The sequence below is a fragment of the Pygoscelis adeliae genome, unplaced genomic scaffold, assembly GCF_000699105.1.
Source record: "Pygoscelis adeliae isolate BGI_AS28 unplaced genomic scaffold, ASM69910v1 Scaffold300, whole genome shotgun sequence".
NCBI lineage: Eukaryota > Metazoa > Chordata > Aves > Sphenisciformes > Spheniscidae > Pygoscelis > Pygoscelis adeliae.
The window spans coordinates 2,549,161-2,561,848 of NW_008824004.1; positions in this window are offsets into that span (position 1 = coordinate 2,549,161).

A 12,688-nucleotide genomic window follows, 5' to 3' on the forward strand; every position below is an offset into this window, starting at 1 on the left:
CCCTCCTGCCACAGGCAGAAGCAGCATCTTCAGCTTCCCGCCAAGTTTCCATTGGCACACTTAATAGCTAACTGGGGAAAGAAAAATACAACCTACCCCTCCTTTGTTGAAAGATTGCCAGTCCTGGAATAAGGAAGATGGTAGGTTAAGACTGAGGATTGGATGGGAATTCACATAGAGAAGAGATCTCAGAAGGACAAATATTCCTTGTACGTATGTGCCCTTTTCTCCTTACATTAAAGTGTTGCAGTGTGCCACTGCAGAAAAGACTCAGGAAAAGGAAGAGGTCACCCTTACGTCTTCCTAATTCCCTCACTCCGTCAAAACCTTTATCTATGACAGCCCCTCTATTTGTCCCAGTTTTTCTCTTTGAAACTCTAGTCCCAGGCCAGTCACCTCTATTGATTCAGGTAGTAGATGAGTGCAGTCTGCTCCTCTCTTTGGGCAGTGATCTACTGTACTGCTGGAGTGAAAAATCAGCAGAGCAGCTTCCCATTGCTGATGGCGAGTGCAGGATATGGCAAGCAGGGCTGTGGACATCCTGGGAGGGTCAGGGGGAACGAGCGTGTGGGATGTCCACATACATGTGGCACGTGTGTGCATGCACCTGCTGGGTGCTGGGGGACCACTGGGGAATTTCTCAACACTGATAAATGCCATAAACTTCAATACTAGGGGAGATCTAGTCCAGAAAAAAAAAACCAGACTCTCCTCTAAAGCCATTCCCTACCCATACCTCAAGACTCTTTACAATAATCACATGGAGAACCAGAGAGAGGAGCAAATCTGCAAGAAGCATGTTCAAAACATGCTTCCACTGTAACCCCACATGTAATGCAGCTCTCTCAAAGTGATTCAGGTGAGACAAGGCATATTATTTACAGTGCTTAAACATACCCAGATTATTATGACAGTTCTGGGTTAAGGATCACTATGCATGCAGCCAGGGCAGTAGATCTGAAGAGGCGATAATATGCAGCAGGGAAATCTGAGTGCTTGTGAGCTGAATAGGTGCTCTAGGACTTTTAGCTTCTTACCCCTTCCCACCTGTGTCTGGCCATGCCCTCAAATGTTTCAGCATTTGGACAACTGTCCATAGATCAGTTCACAGAGCAGACAAAATTAACATTCATCATGAGATGAACATCCAGAAGGATCAATAAGAGTGAACAGCTAGTAGTTAAAAAATGATTAATGTTTCCCAGTCCACAGATAAAAATACCTTAGGGATGTTCTTTCTTCTTTATCACAGCGCCTGATGACTCTTCTCTGTGCAGACAGGCTGCAGTACAAGGGGAACCGATAAGCACATTATTCCATGATTTAAAAAAAAAACCAAGGAAAATGTGACACTTCATTTGTTGCACAACAAGAATGTGATTCTCCACCGCCTTGCATTTTTAAAAATGATTTGCATCTGTGGGAGAGGGTGAAATAACCCTGTGCGGATCAGGTGGTGTTAATAAGCACTTTGCAGTGGTGCATAACAGGAAAGATTGCCTTGTGGGTAAAGTACTAGCCATAGAGTTTAAAGATGTGGGTTCTGTTTTAATGCAGTCTTGGCATCTAATTTTTCTGTCCCTCTCTTTCCTGCCTATAAAATGAGGATTATATTATTTTGTGTCCAGTGTTGTGCCTTCACATTTACACTATAGATACTTCAGAACTGTCTCTTGGCTATCTCTTGTAATGTCCAGGGCAACAAGGACTCAATTTTGCTGTGCAGTCAAGACAAGGAATTGTTCATGGAAGAAATGCCTAGTGCTTACTTTATTAAAACCCTCTTTACCACACTTCTGTTCTACTTGATACTAATGACTGTTGTGGGATATAAAAGTGTGGTCAGAAATGCAGAGAGGGAAGTCACTTCCCTCAGCACTGCACAGAGTTTTTTTACTGTCGTAGCTACCCCTTGGGTGGAGAGGATGACATGGGGCAGGTTGCTGTACGGGTTCAGGTCCAAAATGATGCGATGAGTTTATGCAGCAGCTTTCCTCTAAAACTGACAGACTTTGTGAATGATCCTTGTGACAGCAAGGGCAGAGCGATGAGGAAGAACATACAGCCCAGTTTACTTCTAGCCTGGAGCTTAGCCTGGGAAATCCTCTAAGGGAAGCTGAAATATTTCCCAGTTGTACTGGTTGCTGACGTAGAACAAAACCTCCCCTTGCTCCCTTTCCTAGCATGAGAACAATCTACAAGTGCACAGCATTTCCTGGTATAATGCCTCGGGTCACTTTCTGGGCAGAGGACAAGAGGGACAGTTCAATTGCAGGGTCCTCCAAAAAACCCTAGATAGATCTCTAGCAAGGTCCTAGGTACTTTCATCCTCCGGGAGCCTGTGATGCTTGGCTCTGTACGCGCCTGGGAGAGACTCCTTCCCAAGTCCTCCTGCTCTGCCAGTCTCAGGGGGAGAGTGATCCACACGCTGGATTTTGTGAGCAGAGAGGTTCAGTACAAGGGATCGCATATGGCTCCTTGAGTTCCCTGTATCATGGATGCCTGATGAGACGGTGCCCAGAGAGACTGTTTGAATCCTTAGCTGACTTTCATCCTCTGCATTCTGCAATTCTTTCCCTGCCCTGCTTTCTTGACCTGCAAATACCCACAGCCCTTAGCCTGTTATGCTAGACCTGGGCTGTGTACTCTGGTCCTTGTGGTGGGGTGTGCACCCCTTCGGTACCCCCAGTGGGTATCAGGGCGAGACCCAGCTGAATGCCCACCTTTCCTTCCCTAGCACTGCCTGGTTTCCAGCAGAAAGGACAGCTGCTGCCTGAAGCTTTCAGTTACTCCTTTAGTTCAAGCAGTGGCATTCAGGGCCTGCTGATACTGCCGTGATGATACCAGTCAGCAGAGGGTATTCTCAGATGGTACCTAGGTCAAGGGAAAGCAGAAAATTGGTGTGAGCTTGTGTGTAGATGCCATGATATGCTGCCTGCCATGTGTGTCCTTTGCTGCTTCTCTTCCTAACTCCACATAGAAATCATTTATTAAAATCCACTACTCGCAGCTTCTAGCCACCTATGCAACAGGAAGGCCAGTTTTTATTTCCATTTGGTTGCCCGAGTGCTTATGTGATGTCCACATGGAATTATTTTGCTTTTCCAGTCGACTCCTGCAAGCCTAGAAGATGAAGCGCCAGGATCCGCATTCAAAGAAAAGTATTGTAGGTGCAAAACTCTGAATTCAGAGAAGAGGTACTGAGATGAGGTAGCCTGCGTGATTCTAATGCTTCTGCCTTGCATATAATAATTCAATTTTTAATTATATGATTACAACTTATTTTGTTTTCCAAACTGGCCTCTTGCCTCATTAAATGCACAGCCTGGACCTGCTGCTGGTATAGTAAATATTTCTAGAATCCTTGCTGTAAGTTGTTTAGTTGTTTCAGAAATATGGAGGGTAGGAAAGGAGAGGGAGTGGACGTGGCAGTGTCCATCTGGCCCCAAATCCTACCTCCAGCAGTGGTCACAAGTGAATGCCTACAGAGAAGAAACAGGGCAAACACGTATCACACTTCCTTCTTGTCCTCTCCAAGACTTCAACAGCTTTCAGCTCAGAGACTTCCTGGTCTAGAAATCTTTGTATTTGGTAACTTTCAATGGATTTCTCTTGAACAAATACATCTGACCTCCACTGGAAACCATACAAGTTTTTTGTCTTCAGCATTCTTTTTCACAGCTTAATTAAATGTTTCCTGAAAAATATCCTCCTTTAGGTTGTTCTGAACTGCCACTTCCTAGATCTTTTAATGCTCCTAATTCTTATATTGGAAAAAACATGAACGATCTGCTCCGACCAGCCTTTCTGTGCCACTTGTGATCTAACAGATCTCTGTTGTACCTCCCAACAGCTATTTCCCCCTCAGCTTCCTTTTAAAAAAAATCTCCTCACTTTTAAGGAGCTCCCTTCTCGACATTGAGTGCAATTCTACACCATTTGGTTGCTCCCTCGAGGATCTGAATGTACTATAGTAGCTACTGCCCAGCAATGTTTTGACAGTGGCATTTTGAATGAGGTCCTATATGCTGCTTAGTCAAGTCAGAGGATGCTTTTCTCCTCACGGGCCCCTGTGCCAGCTGCTCCATGGAGAGTCGTTGACTACCTGAAACAGTCCCCATGCTCTGACATGGCAGTCACTCTACCATGGGGTAGCACCCCCTGCTTTCACAGCATCTTTGATCGCCGCCAGCACCTTGGCTGGGCAGTCAGTGATACAGAAAATAATAGAAAAAATGTATTTTTCTTATTCCAACTGGAATTTTAGTCCATAGGTTTGAAATCTAGACTAACATGTTAATTTGTTATCCCGAATTTTTATCCCGAATTTTCTTCAATTTGCTATAATTATTCCACCACTAACACTGTCTACTTATCTTTCCTCTATAGTCTGTACCTTAGTACTTCATGGTCACCCTGAAAGACTGTCCTCAAGGGTAGGAGAACTAAATTCTTACTTGGACTCTATCATTCTAACACCACTAAGCAAGAAGGGATACTAAGCAATGAATTTTGAGGGTTTTTGTTTTTTTTTTTTTGTTTTTAGAGCTGGACACAAAGTGTCCCTGGAATAGGAGGAGTAACTTTAAGTATTTATTTATCCCATTAAGTATTTACTTTATGACAAATATGGGCCTTGACAATTGGACATTATAACAAATAAATATTAATTTTAATGATAAAAGGTAACAGATTGTTGATGTAAAGAATAAATTATTTATAGTAGCAAGTATTTTTATGTATAAAGAGTCTACAAAGAGATGTAAAACTTTTAACAGCTATGTGCAGAAGATGGAGTGAACTGTGTGTCACTGTTCTATCTCAGCAGAAAAAACCATTTGCTTAAATGCACTGGAGGAGGGTGTTTTATGTTCTATGTTGTCTTTGGTCTATCTGGATTTATTTTTTGACTCAAAGAGTGACATACATGTTTCAGATATAACTTTTTTATATTATTTATAGGAAAAAAGTTCTCTTTATTACTCTAAGCTCACTGAAGATACTCAATTAAATACTACAGCAAAGTGTAATTATTTTGGTGAATATAAATATACACAACGACAATTTTTGTTTTGGCTAATTCTGATAATTTTTTACCTGGGCTTGGCCTGGAAGGGACCTGCCCCTAGCCAGGGGACAGGCTGGGCCAGTCAGACCAGTGTCGGAGCAATGAACAATGTCTCTGTTGCTAACCTTGGCATGGCTGAAGTCCTCTGTAAATATCTCTCTATTCACTAACTATATTCTTTATTATCAGCTCTCTTTTGGTTCATCTATCTGTTGGCATATACCTTTTTGAGCACAACGCTAGCCTCTGCTTCTTAGCAGCCTTCAGCGTTGAGAAACTTTTATCTGTACTTTTCCCCGGCTGGATCTGATGACACCTCCCAAAGCATCATTCAGCCACTGTGTGCGCCATCCTGTGGGTTCTCCCTTGTTTCATCCCAATAGCAGAAGACTTTAAGCCTACAGCACAGCTATTTTAAGTCCTTGGGCAGTCACAGCGAAATATATGCCATGCATCTCTCATCTTTCTATCCATCCTGAGTTTCCTACAGTGTACTCTGCTCATACTTCCCTCCAGTTTGATCTTTAGCATAAGACTTGTAAAATTCTGCAGATTGGATGACTCCCACCCTGCCTCCTCAGTGACTGCAGCCATTACCTTCCTCTCTTGGCCATGCTCATGAGATCACGTACCTCCTGTAGCATTCCAGATGGACTGAACAAGCTTTCAGTACCGCTGCCCATCATCAAACACAGTGTCGGTTTCCTCATCATTGCTTCGTGTGGAGCGGCAAGAAGAAAAGACGCAGAAAATCCCTCCAAGTAGTTTTACTGAAGGCTTCAAAGATGCCTTAGAGCTAGCACGTCAGAAAGCAGCAGGTCCTCCAATACCTTTTTCAGAGCACATGTTCTGAGGCTCAAGTGCACATTAGAACACTGTAAAGATGAAAGTTAAGGCAAATAATACACAGAGAAAACTATTTTCTCTCTTGCGTGGCACAAACCTTCCATCCTATTTTGGGAGAGAACATACACGGTATTTCCTAATATTACTTTATTTCAGCTGCTAAGGAAATAACTGTCTGGGAATTTCAATATTTATCACTAGTAAATTTTCCATCACAGTTTTTATTCACTTCAGTAAGGGTGAATTGTAAGATTTCCTCCCCCATGATAACATTTATCGTATCTTTAAATTTCATGTCAGTACATGAGAAAATACCAGAAAACTCTTCAAGACAGTTGTCATTCCATGTCGATCTGATGCATGTTTCTTACCACATTCACTACCATATTTACATGTGTTCTGTTCATTTAACTCAGGTTCTGACTGAAAAAAGGTAAGGAAAATCTGGATTACTCCCACTGACTCAGGTGGAGATATTACAGATTCAAAACAGTGCAGTTTGGAGATCTCTTTCTTGTCTTGTGATCTACATGTGCAATCTATTATTATAATCCAATGTGAATATTTAATTGCACCATTTATACAATATTGTTATTTGGCATTAATCCTGTAATGGCTTAACTGGGCCTTCATATATACGTTGCTATTGCTATTTATTTTTCTCTACCCTATCTCCTTCAGCAACTTGTGAATGTAAAACATACAGGGAAATGTGGTATCTACTATTAAAGAAACAGATTGTTACTTTTCTTCTAAATGAGTTTATATGTAACCCTATTTCTTATTCTTCAGATATCTTAAATATCTTAAAATGTTTTACAGACAAATGTAATGGAAATAAAATGCGTACCTAGAAGACATTTAATATTGGCCTAAACATATTTATGAATGTAGCTATGAAAACAAATGTGTATACATGGACAGAATATAGAAATACATTCTACCAAGAAAGGGTGATAGAAGAATCAACTGAATCAACTAAATAAATACCACATATTTTAGTCCTCCACAAATAGTACATTATGCGAGAAATGTCTTGCACAGCTTCTTTGCCCTGAGAGGAACATGAAGAAGGAAAATGTAGGTTGAGCCTTGATGCTTTAAACAAAACCAGTTTGGTCATTTCTCTGCTGTGTATGAAGTTTGTTAATTTTTAAGTGTGATGCTGAAGATGCCATTTTCATTTTGGTGTCCTCCAGTTACAAGGGAAAGAAGTCACACTACACAGAGCCAGGAAAAATGAAGCAAAACAGAAATTTATCAGCTACCATGTGACAGTCAAGATGGAACAGATGACAACTTGTTGCCATACATAGTACTAGTGAATTAGGTGAAATAGCTCCTGAACTAGAAAAAGAAAAGTTGCTTATTGGCTCAGAATAAAAATACAACATGATGGGGCAGTAAGTCTTCCAGATGTAAGAAGTTTAATTTATTCACTTCAGCTCCACAAGAGATACCTGCAGGTTTTTGCCATGGCAAGTGGTCTTTACATGTCTTGTACTAGCTTGCACTTCTCACAGCAGAGGAATCACAACTGTTTGCAGCTACTGTAGGTGCGGGAGCAGGAGGTTATCTTTTCCCATTATCACATCCTTCTGTGCTGAGCTGCAACTTACATTGAGATAATTATGTTACAGATGAGGTCCCAGATGCAGAAAGAGAAACACTTCATCTCCAGAAGTTAAAAAGTGATTGGAAAAATCAAGTTACTGGAGAGTAAAACATGACAGATTATCATATTTGGAAAGAGATGGTGGTATTTTTGGAGTACGCGGTTAATGATAACAGGTAACAGCCTGGGAGATTGCTGACAAATGTAAGTCAGGAGGGGGATAGAGGGAACTGTCAGAAAATAATTCTGAGATAACAAATACATTTGGGGACATTTTCATTTCCAAAGCTTGCCTTGCAAGTGGGGGCTGTGTTTACTACCACCACACTTACACCTGCTCATCTGACAGAATGCTCTCTGGGAACACAGCGAGGTCAGCAAGAGCAGGTTCGCGTTGCATGCCCGTCCGGTATCGGCATAGGTCACAGGACCAAAGGACGGTGGCTAGCTCAGAGATAGATGTCAACAAGAGACCACAGAGACAAAAGCTCCTGGGAGAAGAATAGACCAAAGTGTGAAGAGTGACACTGAAGTAAAAGCGCCCAGGACTGGGTAACAAGGTTTAAAACACTGAAGAGTCTTTCACTCTACATTGACTGCCTTGGTAAGGTGCTTTGAAGTTAAATCGTTTTTGATAAATTTCTAGTAGGTGTTTCAAATGAAACAGGATTAGCAGAGAAATCAAATCATATTCCTCTGACAGAAAAAACTTGTGCTAGTGAAATTTCATTGACTACGAATGAAAGTACCATTGGTTTACTCTGGTGAAGTGGTTTGTATTTTACAGTTCTTGCTCTACTTGGTGCAAGTCCACCAAGTAACCTAGGCCCTAGCTGGTGGATCAGATCCTTCGTCATTACAAAATCCTGAGTTCTGACCCAAGCATAAATAGCCAAGAGTCATATTCCTTGAAAGCTAGACCGAAGATGTGAAAAGAGATGGAGGAATACAGAAAAGCTGCTATAGACTTGCTCAGGCAATGACTCAAGAACGGCCTTGACTAGGGCCATCTTCTAATCTTCTCAGCCACAGTACAAACCAGTCCCCTTTTCCGCGCATACACCGAGTACAGCATGTAAGGACTTTCCCAACAAGACAAAGATTTCAAATAAAGTCAACGTGTTTAGACAAAATTGATATTCTTTTACAGTTTCATTGAACAATATTAGCTAGATTAGGAAATGTCATTAATTATCTCTCTAACTGCTCTGGGAAGCCTAAACCTAAGTCTCTGAAACAAGGTCATCAGGCACTGTTTTCCTCAACAGTCTTATTTTAAATTGTTCTAAAGCAGGACACAGGATAACTCATCATAACAAATCAGTAGGTAGCTCTTATCAAGAGCTTGCCTTTGAAAAATGCTGGAGATAAAGAAACAGGGAAGAGTAGAAGTGGAACAGACAAGGAAGGAGAAGGAGTAGAAAGAATAAGAGAAACAGTGAAAGACTGAACGCGCAGCAAAAATAACAAGGAGCATTCAGAAATAATGGCAATGGGTGTAAGATTAAGAAAACTGAAGTTTAGTAGTGAGCAAGAAAAAGGGAAAGAAGAGAGAACAACCCAGTGAGTGGTGCCTCTGTGCTTTCTGAAGAACAGCACAGCTCCATGGAAGAGCCTTACGAAGTTTTCAGAAAGTATAAAAATAATGATTTTATTATAGTGTAGCTTACAGAGAGCTAGAAATAAACTGTCCAAACCTCACCGGAGAAAGAATTTCCCACAATCAAATGTAAAAACAGCTTTGGATTCTGAAAAAGTTTTTGTTCCTATTTATTGAAAAGACAGAGATCAGATACGAGTGTTAGAGGGAACTGAGACAATAACAGTAGAAACGAGTTGCCTCTCAGCCAGCCTGTACTGCACAGCTGATTGATACCGATTGAAGCAAGACTGTGAATCAGAAGAACATGAAATGATGTGACATTAGACACCTGGCAAGCTGCAAGGAAGAATCCTAGAGGACCTATGTATTCATCGCCTATTCATGATACCCTGCCTACTGAGAACCATCCGTAACTTGGAAGTTTCAGCACGAGTTTCAGGTATATCGCGATTTACTGCAATGTAACTAGCAGTCGTCGTGCCGAGCCTCGCCTGAGGAAAAGGAAAAGGTAAGATTATGAGATTACATTTCAGAATATTTTAACACTGCCCCATGGTATCCGGTTAGCTGAGATGCCAGTATCATTAAACATGGGTGGCAAATATTTAAATTCTTATTTAGAAACGATATTCAGAATGAAACATTCCTGCCTATTTGCAAAACATAGTTTAGGATACAAAAATGACTGACACGTAGCTCCCGCAAATTTTTATGTATTTAGCTTTAAACATGGGAGAAATTCCATGATCTTGAGAGAACCACTGGATCCCCCAGATTATAAAAGTTAAGGAAAATATACAGGAAATGGAAACGGTCATAGGATTGGAATCCGCATGCTTTGCACAGGACTGGAATCTGCAAACTTTTACTTTATAATTTTATTTTAAAGGTATTTGTATTTACAATGTATATTTCAGTATTTATGCAGCTCCATAGCTATGGAGTTGCTGTGTTGCAACTTTGATTCATTGTTAGGTTGATGCATATGTATTGGTACTGCAGATGAAAGTAGAATTTCTGGTTTTTTCCTTTCTAACTGGGATTTTTTTTCTGACGTTTCAATTTCTTTCCTTTTTGTTAGGTAGCTGTTCACATACTTTTCTCTGTATGCAAAGAAACTGCTCTGAAGTCTCTGAGCCTTGTGCAAATACAGGGGCCTATGCATACAAAGCAGTATGCAGAATGAGGCATGTAACTGGTATAAACTTCTTCATTCTTTTGTCAGTAAACGACTTTGAATTAGCTCTTATCAGATAACCGAAATTTATACGCTGCCAGGCCCTGACACTGCAGATCTTTAGACGCGTTCTTAATGTTACCAAGGTGAGCAGTCACATTGTCTTCAGTGAAGTGATTCACATGATTAAATGAACACAAAGATCGTTTCAGGAATAAAGCTCTGTTTGCAGAAACTCAGGTAGCTAATAAGATCAGAAGCTACAGCATGTCTGCCTGCACTGCTGTCTGCAGTGAATCTCCTGGTCAATACCTTTTCAATTCAACTCGGTAAGCAGAGACAGAATTTACCAGTAAGTCTTATGTATTTGCACTGCTCTGTCTAGAGTGAGTGATGCTGGCACCGCCAGCAGAACAGCAAAGTTTAAGAAATGTAACCACAGAAATAATAAACTTGGTATTCCTTCAGTCTACTGCTTTTGTCTTTTGAGTCTCTGAGTTCATGCCATCAAGCTTGTCTTTATACTAAGGCTAGAGTCTTAAAAGCAGACAACTGGGATTCTTGCGTAATCAGATTTGGAGCTTTAAGGAATTCACTGAAGGCTAAAACAAAAGAGCAAGAGTTGGCAATAATCCATTATATAGTCATAGAAAACTGTCAAGGATAACAGCATTTACCCAGTCCTTTTAATCAATTTTGTTGTTAGGTTCTGAGCAAAGATAGATTGATCATCGTTTCATGTCGCAACTCTCTTTCCAGTATAAAGCTTGAAGGTCTTTCTCTCTTCATCAGCTGAGGACATTGCTATTAGGTTAGGCTGTGGTAACTCTAAAAGCTAAGTTGCCACCACAGCTGAACAGACCAACCGACGCGGTCCTCTTTCTGCTTTACCCTCCTCTTGCTCCTCTGCCCTTGTGCCAGGATTCATCACTTCACTAAGCTGCTACAACCGCTGAGCCAGCAGAACACTTACGCCTTTTCTTTCAACAGGTGATTTTTTTCTGTTGGACTAACGGAGTTGAGTGGCTTTACACAAGTACCAGCACATTGTGTGCAAGCAGACAGGCAGAGGGGACCGGGGGCGGAGGCCATGCATGGCGGCAGAGAGCCATTGGCTTGACTTGAGCTGTAACTTCTGGCATCTCTGGTCGGGTGAAATTTCACAGCAGCTAAAGCTGATCTCACGTGGGGCCTCCTCCCCCCGCAGCGCCAGCTATGCCTTCCTGTCACCCTTCTTGAGCCGGTGCCGGTGTTTGTGCAGATACGCAGTGAGACAAGTAAGTCAGGCAGCTGATACTGCTGAAAACTTACCTAGAACAATCAAAATAGTATGTTAGTTCTCAGCCAGATCAGCATCTATAACCAGCTGACTGCCCTGTTGCAGAAGAACTAATGCTACTTAAAAGGAGGGAAGTGGAATATGTAACCAAGAGAGAAGAGGAAGAAAGGAATAGATCACAGCAGCCTGGAATCAGGCTAAACTTCCACAGAGGCAGATCTTCAGTGTTGTCTTATTCCTCTGGATGTCAGGGAATGGGGCAAGAAAAACAAACTATTTCAAGTTGTAGGCCTTTTGCATTTCTTTGTGCAAATGACTTTTGGAAAGCATGATTAGTGAACAGAGTTTCTTCATACAAATAAGACAGCTGTCTGTTTAATGAGTGTAATTTTTATTTTTCTTTCACTCTCCCCACCTTTATGCCTCTTCCCACTCTCAAAGGTGCTTCGCTTCTTAACTGCAGTTTCATACAAATTAAATGGTAAGTTCCTCTTTTCAATCTTAAGCACCCCAGTTAAAATTTGCTACATCCTGGAAATAATCTGTTGTACAAGCCCTGGGCCAGCTGACTCTTCTCAGTAGCCTAGAAGGCAAGGGTGGTAGGACAGTATCTCTTCCAGTTCCCTCTGACAAGGTTGCCGCCCTGTGCAAGCCTCCCCTCCTGCTCGCCGTTTGAAATCGGGGATAATTTCCACACCACGCCAGCTTCCCTGCTGTAGTAGTAATTCTTATGATACAACCCACCACGCTGCTGTCATCACCTCCCCAGTCTCCATCCCTAACGGGTTAGTTTTCTGGTCTCTCCCAAGACTTCACAGCACGTTTTGAGTAACTTATTTAAAACCCCATTTAACATTTTCCAAGCAGCGTCCCCCCGGCTCAGCCACTGTGCCGTTTCACAGGGTGAGCCTCCGCACGCCTAACCCCACCCAAAAGCCAGCCAGCAGCCGGCACATTACAAGGCCTCGGCCTCCAGTCTCCCTCCCGACAGCACACAGCAGGGCAGGCGGTCCGCCCCTGCCGAGGCCGGCGCTCCCGAAGGGGGATGACCTGTCCCCGGAGCTGCCCGCCAGGCAGCTGAGGCAAGCAGCGGCCCTGCC